General features: G+C 44.2%; 1 pseudogene; it reads right to left on the bottom strand.

The window, feature by feature from the left end:
• Positions 1 to 593: 593 nt before the first annotated feature.
• Positions 594 to 710, bottom strand: LOC126357211 (5S ribosomal RNA; annotated as a pseudogene).
• Positions 711 to 9,586: the final 8,876 nt, after the last annotated feature.

Consider the following 9,586-nt stretch of genomic DNA (forward strand, 5'->3'; position numbering starts at 1 on the left):
AAGAACTGAAAGCCTTTGATGGGGAGCACAATAGAAACCATAACCGCCCCCCCCCACACACACACACACAGACACACACCCACGCACACGCTCTTATATGCTCTTATACACAGTGTGGCCTATTGATAGTGACCGAGCCAAATATCTCACGGGCCAAATATCTCACAAAATAAGCACCAAACGAAAAAAATACAAAGAACGAAACTCGTCTAGCTTGAAGGGGAAACCAGACGGCGCTATGGTTGACCAGCTAGATGGCGCTGCCATAGGTCAAACAGGTATCAACTGCGTTTTTCTAAAGTAGGAACCCCCATTTTTAGTACATATTCGTGTAGTAAGTAAAGAAATATGAATGTTTTACTTGGACCACTTTTTTAGCTTTTTCATAGCACTCCGTCATCAGGCCACAAATGGCCCATCGGAACCATCCAAACGCCCTGTCATCCTCATCTGAAGATGCGGGTAAGAGGGACGTGTCATCAGCACACTGCACTCCTGGCCGTTATGATGGTTACCTTTGACCGGAGTCGCTCCTATTCGGTCGAATAGCTCCTCCTCAATTGGCCTCACGAGGCTGAGTGCACCCCGAAAAACGGCAACAGTGCATGTCTGCTGGATGGTCACCCATCCAAGTGCCGGCCCCGCCCGACAGCGCTTAACTTCGGTGATCTCACGGGAACCGGTGTATCCACTGTGGCAAGGCCGTTGCCATGCTTTTTGATAGATGGTGCTGTAATAGTCACAAACGTATAACTACGTGGTATCACGTAACATTCCGCTAGTTCGGACGGTATTTGCTTCGCGATACATTACCCGTGTTATAATGGACCATTTACCAATTGCGCAAAAGGTCGATATCGTGTTGATGTATGGCTATTATGATCAAAATGCCCAACGGGCGTGAGCTATGTATGCTGCTCGGTATCCTGGACGGCATCATCCAAGTGTCCGGACCGTTCGCCGGACAGTTACGTTATTTAAGGAAGCAGGAAGTGGTCAGCCACATGTGAAACGTCAACCACGCCCTGCAACCAATGATAATGCCCAAGTAGGTGTTTAAGTTGCTGTCGTGGCTAATCTAGACATCAGTAGCCGACAAACTGCGCGAGAATCTCGAATCTCAAAAACGTCGGTGCTGAGACTGCTACATCAACATCGATTGCACCCGTACTATATTTCTATGCACCAAGAACGGCATGGCGACGACTTTCAACGTCGTGTACAGTTCTGCCACTGGGCACAAGAGAAATTACGGAAATTACCAACAGCGGTAACGTAAACGGGCATAACATGCACTATTGGGCAACGGAAAATTTACAATGGCTGCGACAAGTGGAACAGCAGAGACCCTGGTGGGTTAATGTATGGTGTAGTATCATGGGAGGAAGGATAATTGGCCCCCATTTTATCGATGGCAATGTAAATGGTGCAATGTATGCTGATTTCCTACGTAATGTTCTACCGATGTTACTACAAGATGTTTCACTGCATGGCAGAATGGTGATGTACTTCCAACATGATGGATGTCCGGCACATAGCTCGTGTGTGGAATTGAATAGCAGATTTGATGGCAAGTGGAGATGGTCGTCGAAGCACCGTACCATGCCCCGCACGTTCACCGGACCTGACGTCCCCGGATTTCTTTCTGTGGCAAAAGTTGAAGGATACTTGCTATCGTGATCCACCGACAACGCCTGACAACATGCGTCAGCGCAATGTCAATGCATGTGCGAACATTACGGAAGGCGAACTACTCGCGGTTTAGAGGAATGTCGTTACACTTATTGCCAAATGCATTGAGGTTGACGGACATCATTTTGAGCATTTATTGGATTAATGTGGTATTTACAGGTAATCACGCTGTAACAGCATGTGTTCTCAGAAATGATAAGTTCAGAAAGGTACATGTATCACATTGGAACAACCGAAACAAAATGTTGAAACGTACCTACGTTCTGTATTTTAATTTAAAAAACCTACCTGTTACCTACTGTTTGTCTAAAATTGTGAGCCATATGTTTGTGACTATTACAGTGCAATCTATCACAAAGCGAAAAAAGTGGTCCAACTAAAACATTCATATTTGTTTACGTACTACACGAATATGTAATAAAAAAGGTGGTTCCTATTTTTAAAAAACGCAGTTGATATCCGTTTGAGCTATTGCAGCGCCATCTAGAGGGCCAACCATAGCGCCATCTGATTTCCCCCTTCAATCTAGACAAGTTTCGCTGTTTGTAGTTTTTTCATTTGACGCTTATTTCGTGATATACATTTGCCCGGTCACGTTCAATGGACCACCCAGTATAGTTCCAACGACCTTGCACTTGGTAGCACTGGTTTCCATCAGATAACTAAAGTTAAGCACAGTCGGGTTTGGCTCACATGTGGATGGGTCAGCGTCTGCGTCCGCCGAGTGTTGTTGGCGCCTGGGCTGCATCAGCCCTCGTGAGCACAATTGAGGAGCTAGCTCACTGGGAAGTATCGGCACCGTTCACTAACCGTGACAACAGCCAGGAGAGCGGTGTGCGGACCACATGCCCCTCCGTATCCACACCAGGTGATGTCTACGAGATGAGGAAGACACGGCGGCCGGTAGGTATCTTTGGGCCATCAAGATCTGTTCGGATGGTTATACATATACAGGGTGAGTCACCTAATGTTACCGCTGGATATATTTCGTAAACCACATCAAATACTGACGAACCGATTTCACAGACCGAGGAGAGGGGCTAGTGTAATTGTTTAATACAAACCATACAAAAATGTACGGAAGTTTGTTTTTTAACACAATCCTACGTTTTTTAAATGGAACCACGTTAGTTTTGTTATCACATCTGAACATATAAAGAAATACGTAATCAGTGCCATTTGTTGCATTGTAAAATGTTAATTACATCCGGAGATATTGTAACCTAAAGTTTGCGCTTGAAACCTCCGACGTTCAATTGCGTGTTGTAACAAACAGGGGCCACGGTCGGCATCTGCAGGGACATGTTTACGATGACGACCGTGTTTACGAGTGTGGCTGTAGTGCACTGTCGTGGTTTGGTCCAGCTGTCCGATTGTAGCGCTTGCTGCTATTGTTATTCTGCATTCGTCTCCGCACGCAAACCAACTGTAGAACACCGTGTTACCAGACGTCTGTGATAGTGTAGTGTTGTAGGAACTGTGACCATGGTGTATTCCAAAACATACTCATCTATGGCGAGTGTCGGCGAAATGCAACTGAAGCCTGCAGGGTGTATGCAGAACGGTACCCTTACAGAGAGCATCCAACGTGCCGCACATTGCAAAACATCTACCGCCAACTGTATGCAACAGGTATGGTCGTAGCACGCAAACGGGTCCGTAACAGGCCCGTCACAGGAGAAGCGGGTGCAGTTGGTGTGTTAGCTGCTGTTTAAATGAACCCACTCACGAGGACACGGGACTTTGCGAGAGCCGGTGGATTGAGTCAAAGTAGTGTCATGCGCAGACTGCATCGTCACCGCTTCCACCCGTTTCATGTGTCGCTACATCAGCAATTACATGGTGATGACTTTAATCATCAAGTGCAATTCTGTCAATGGGCATTAACAGAGAATGCGTTGCAGTTCTACCTTTTTACCAATGAAGCGGGTTTCACAAACCACGGGGCAGTGAATCTACGGAACATGCATTACTGGTCCGTGAACAACCCTCGCTGGCTCAGACAGGTAGAGCGACAGCGACCGTGGACTGTAACTGTATGGTGCGGAATCATTGGCGACCACCTCATTGGTCCCCACTTCATTGCAGGGGCCCAAATAGCTGCAACATACATCGCGTTTCTACAGAATGATCTGCCAACGTTGCTCGAAAATGTCCCACTGGAAACGCGTCGACGTATGTGGTATCAGCATGATGGTGCACCTGCACATTCCGCAATTAACACTAGGCTGACCCTTGAGAGGATGTTCGACGGGTGTTTCATAGGACGTGGAGGACGCATAAATTGGCCAGCCCGTTCTCCTGATCTTACGCCTCTGGATTTCCTTATGTGGGGTACGTTAAAGGAGAATGTGTACCGTCATATGCCTACAACCACAGAGGATATGAAACAACGTATTGTGACAGCCTGCGGAGACATTACACCAGATGTACTGCGGCGTGTACGACATTCATTGCGCCAGAGATTGCAATTGTGTGCAACAATGGCCATCACATTGGACATCTATTGGCCTGACATGTCGGGACACACTCTATTCCACTCCGTAATTGAAAACGGAAACCACGTGTGTACGTGTTCCTCACCCCTCATGGTAATGTACATGTGCGTCAGTGAAAAAGACCAATAAATAGGTGTTAGCATGTGGACGTAATGTGCTGTTCCAGTCTCTTCTCTACCTAACGTCCAACACCGTTCCCTTTGGATCCCTCCGTAATTCAGTGCTCTCCGATACACACGATCGAACAGCGGAGGAGTGGTACTCAAGCGTCAACTTTAGATTACAATACCTCCGGATATAATTAACATTTTACAATGCACCAAACGGCGCTGATTACGTATTTGTTTATATGTTCAGATGTGCTAACAAAACTAACAGGGTTCCATTTAAAAAAACGTAGGTTTTTGTTAAAAAACATACTTCCGTGAATTTTTTATGGTTTGTATTAACCAATTACACTAGCTCCTCTCCTCACGTTCGATCTGTGGAATCGATTCGTCAGTATTTGATGTGGTTTACGAAATATATCCAGCGGTAATGTTAGGTGACTCAACCTGTATAGTTCATATTCCATGTTAACGATCTTACTGACAACATTAACAGCAACCACATGCTCTTTGGAACTGATGCACTTATCTGTCTTGAATTACTGTCTGAAAGGAAAAACTCGACAAATATTCAGTAAAAGGTAGATAAGATTTCTAAGAGCGGCGAAGATCGGCAGTTTGCGTTAAACATTCAAAAACATCGATTTCATAAAACGCAAATTAGCTGTGTACCATGTGGCTACAGTACCAATGAGTCACAATTAGAATTAGTCAACTCATCCAAATACCTTGGTGTAACAAGATTCATGGATATAAAATCAAATGATTATGCAGGGTGTTTCAAAAATGACCGGTATATTTGAAACGGAAATAAAAACTAAACGAGCAGCGATAGAAATACACCGTTTGCTGCAATATTCTTGGGACAACAGTACATTTTCAGGCGGACAAACTTTCGAAATTACAGTAGTTACAATTTTCAACAACAGATGGCGCTGCAAGTGATGTGAAAGAGAGAGAAGACAACGCAGTCTGTGGGTGCGCCATTCTGTACGTCGTCTTTCTGGTGTAAGCGTGTGCTGTTCACAACGTGCAAGTGTGCTGTGGACAACATGGTTTATTCCTTTTCTGGTGTTGGAATTCCACCGCCTAGAACACAGTGTTCTTGCAACAAGACGAAGTTTTCAACGGAGGTTTAATGTAACCAAAGGACCGAAAAGCGATACAATAAAGGATCTGTTTGAAAAATTTCAACGGACTGGGAACGTGACGGATGAACGTGCTGGAAAGGTAGGGCGACCGCGTACGGCAACCACAGAGGGCAACGCGCAGCTGGTGCAGCAGGTGATCCAACAGCGGCCTCGGGTTTCCGTTCGCCGTGTTGCAGCTGCGGTCCAAATGACGCCAACGTCCACGTATCGTCTCATGCGCCAGAGTTTACACATCTATCCATACAAAATTCAAACGCGGCAACCCCTCCGCGCCGCTACCATTGCTGCACGAGAGACATTCGCTAACGATATAGTGCACAGGATTGATGACGGCGATATGCATGTGGGCAGCATTTGGTTTACTGACGAAGCTTATTTTTACCTGGACGGCTTCGTCAATAAACAGAACTGGCGCATATGGGGAACCGAGAAGCTCCATGTTGCAGTCCCATCGTCCCTGCATCCTCAAAAAGTACTGGTCTGTGCCGCCATTTCTTCCAAAGGAATCATTGGCCCATTTTTCAGATCCGAAACGATTACTGCATCACGCTATCTGGACATTCTTCCTGAATTTGTGGCGGTACAAACTGCCTTAGACGACACTGCGAACACCTCGTGGTTTATGGAAGATGGTGCCCGGCCACATCGCACGGCCGACGTCTTTAATTTCTTGAATGAATGTTTCGATGATCGTGTGATTGCTTTGGGCTATCCGAAACATACAGGAGGCGGCGTGGATTGGCCTCCCTATTCGCCAGACATGAACCCCTGTGACTTCTTTCTGTGGGGAAACTTGAAAGACCAGGTGTACCGCCAGAATCCAGAAACAATTGAACAGCTGAAGCAGTACACCTCATCTGCATGTGAAGCCATTCCGCCAGACACGTTGTCAAAGGTTTCGGGTAATTTCATTCAGAGACTACGCCATATTATTGCTACGCATGGTGGATATGTGGAAAATATCGTACAATAGAGTTTCCCAGACCGCAGCGCCATCTGTTGTTGACAATTGTAACTACTGTAATTTCGAAAGTTTGTCTGCCTAAAAATGTACTGTTGTCCCAAGCATATTGCAACAAACGGTGTATTTCTATCGCTGCTCGTTTAGTTTGTATTGTCGTTTCAAATATACCGGTCATTTTTGAAACACCCTGTCTATACATACACGACACTGGGAAAATACAGTGAGCATGTAACGTGTGATACACAATGAACAGCTTCAGGTGCAGGTTCTAGGGCATTATTTCCCAGTACATCTCCGTTAGGTAATGTGCATCACAGTCCGTTTTCCTGGCCTGCGCTTCAGGTCTTCGACGTTGCTCCATCCGTGTAGGGCAGCCCTAGATTTGGAGTGCCCCGTTCGGTTTCTGTCTGGGCGACGCCAAATCTTCCTGGGCAAATCGGTCCCTGGCGCTGGTATGGGACGTTTTCATAGCCGTAATGAGGGATACCTATTTTTGACTCCTACCAATCCATGCTCCCTCCAGGACGAACGATTGATGCTGCAACAGGGCATAATTTTAAGACTAAGTTCTGCATAACTTCAGAGGAGAACGTTTTCCAGTATGTACATTGACAGTATCGGAACATGAAGCTTGTTTCATTGTCGAATCGTGGCCTGTTGCCTCTGATCTGGCGTAGCGATAGATTCGATTAGATTAGATTCAGTTTTCGTTCCATGGACCAAAAAAAAAAGATGATTTTCGTGGGTGTGGTACATGTCAGAAAGTATAACTTAAAAACATAAAACATTTGAATATAATACTTACTACCCTGATTATTTGTCAGGAGTTTGTCGAAATACAGATAATATTTAGAGAATTAAGACGCTGTCAGAATTAAACATTGTTATGCACTATTAACAAATTCATCATACACAAAATAACTAATCTTGACTGTTGAGACCAAGTGTTGTCAAAAGTGAAATCTAACAGAATTTTTACTTAAGCTGGCTTAACAGTCTCTGTTAAGATATTCGTATATAGAGTAGAAGGAGTTGCCTATCAAAAAGTCTTTCAAACTCTGTTTCAACTGTGCTTTATTTGAAACCAAGAGTTTGATGGTTGCTGGCCATTTATTGAAAATGTGTGTTTCTGAGTATTGAACCCCTTTTTGGACCAAGGTGAGTGATTTTAGGTCTTTATGTTGATTGTTCCTATTCCTAGCATTGATACTATGTATTGAGCTATTGGCTGAAAATAGATATATTACCTGCAACAAATTTCATTAAGGAGTAAATATACTGAGAAGCAGTGGTTAGAATACAAAGTTCCTTGAACAGTTTTCTACATTATGTTCTTGAATTTCCACCACAAATGGTTCTTATTACACGCTTTTGCACCTTAAAAACGTTTGATCGGTTTGATGAGTTGCCCCAGAATATTAGCCCATATGGCATAGAATGAAAGTAAGCAAAGTGTCGAAGTATTTTTTATATTTATATCTCCTACATCTGTCATCATTCTTACTGGAAATACAAACTTGTTTAGCAGCTTACGCAATTCTGTGGTATGCCTTTCCAACCGAATTTACTATTGAGTTGCAATCCCAGAAATTTAACAGTGTCAACATCTTCGATCTGCTTGCCTTCATATGTTGTACACATGCTGGAAGGATGTCTCTTACAGGTTCTGAACTGAGTATAGTAGGTCTTCTCAAAGTTTAATAACAGTAGTATCTGCAATTGTATGGAGCCAAAGTATAGGGGTGAGTTTCAGCTTTAGAGTTATAACGCGCTTTGACCAATTCAGACGGATATATATTTTGCTGTCGTGCCAACACCTGTACCATAGTGTAGCAAAATGCTATTTAGTTAATTAGCTTGGGGAATGTGCATAGATTATGCGCTATCTCTCCTCAGGCTGTTCCTGCCAATTTCTTTACATGCGATTTCTGGTCTTCAGTTGTTGTTCAGTTGGTTGTAAGTGTGTTTCTCATGTCAGGGAAAGGTCGACAGTGATTCCACGTGTTTTGTACAACTATTGTGATTTAAATGTCTGCAACTGAACTATTTAGCGAAGTATCGGCTACGTTGTTAGTGAGGTGATTTGCGCAACATTCTCTTTTCGCTGGGGCAATTGTCACTGCGCTAAATGTGGGTAAATGTACGTGAACGCAAATGAGTAGGAAAACAATGCAGTAATGTTGCGATACAATATTAGCGATGTGCTGCTTTAGTTTCACTCCGTGGCGCCCATAAAATATCGCGGCGTAGAGCTGAAACGACATCGAATGGAACGAGCACATCAGGTATCTTCTGGAAAGGTGAATGGTCAGTTTCGGTTTACTGAGAGAATTCTACGGAAGTGTAGGTCATGTGTAAAGGTACCGCGTACAGATTATTTGTACTGCTCATTTCGGATCGCCCCCAGGCCAGTCTAAAAGAAAACATCGAAGCAATTCAAAGGAGCATTGCTGTCAGATTGGTTACCTAATGCCTCGATCTAAGGGACAGAATTTCTCCATGTACTCAAACAGGAGTCCCTGGAAGGGAAAAGGCGTTCTTTTCGCGAAATGCTGCTGAGAATAGAGAACCGGCATTCGCGACAGACCGCAGAACAATCTTGCTGCCACCGGCTCGCATCTAGCGTACGAACAGTGAAGACAGGGGAAACCAGGCCTAAAAGGGCAGCATATAGGCAGTTGTGTTTCCCTGCCTCCATTCTTCATCGGAACAGGAAACGGTATGACTAACTGTGGTGTAACTGACGCTCCGCCATGAAACGTATGGTTGTTTGCAGACTATGTATGTAGAGACAGATTGTACAATTCTAAGATGTAAATTAGAATGTTTAATTTTTGACAACATTTCTCAAGGACTACAGAGGTTTTAAAATGAACATAAACTGTCTAGACAGCAAAAAAACGTTTATTTTTGTAATGTATTGAAAATCTGTCTCAGTTGCTAAAATTTTCTGGTCTTTACCCAGGTTTCGGGTAGAATAATCTAGCCTACTTCTGAAGCATGAAATTACTATAACATGCCACAGTGAGGCACAGTCAACATTAAAAATTAAAACCTATAGTTCCGTGGTACCATGGCGAATTACTAAATGATCCTGTAACGAAGCGCCCTGCTCTCCGTTGGATCTTCTCTATCTCCTCTATCAACCCCACCTGGTACGGATCCCACACAGGT

This window comes from Schistocerca gregaria, chromosome 3 (genome assembly GCF_023897955.1).
Source record: "Schistocerca gregaria isolate iqSchGreg1 chromosome 3, iqSchGreg1.2, whole genome shotgun sequence".
Classification (NCBI taxonomy): Eukaryota; Metazoa; Arthropoda; class Insecta; order Orthoptera; family Acrididae; genus Schistocerca; species Schistocerca gregaria.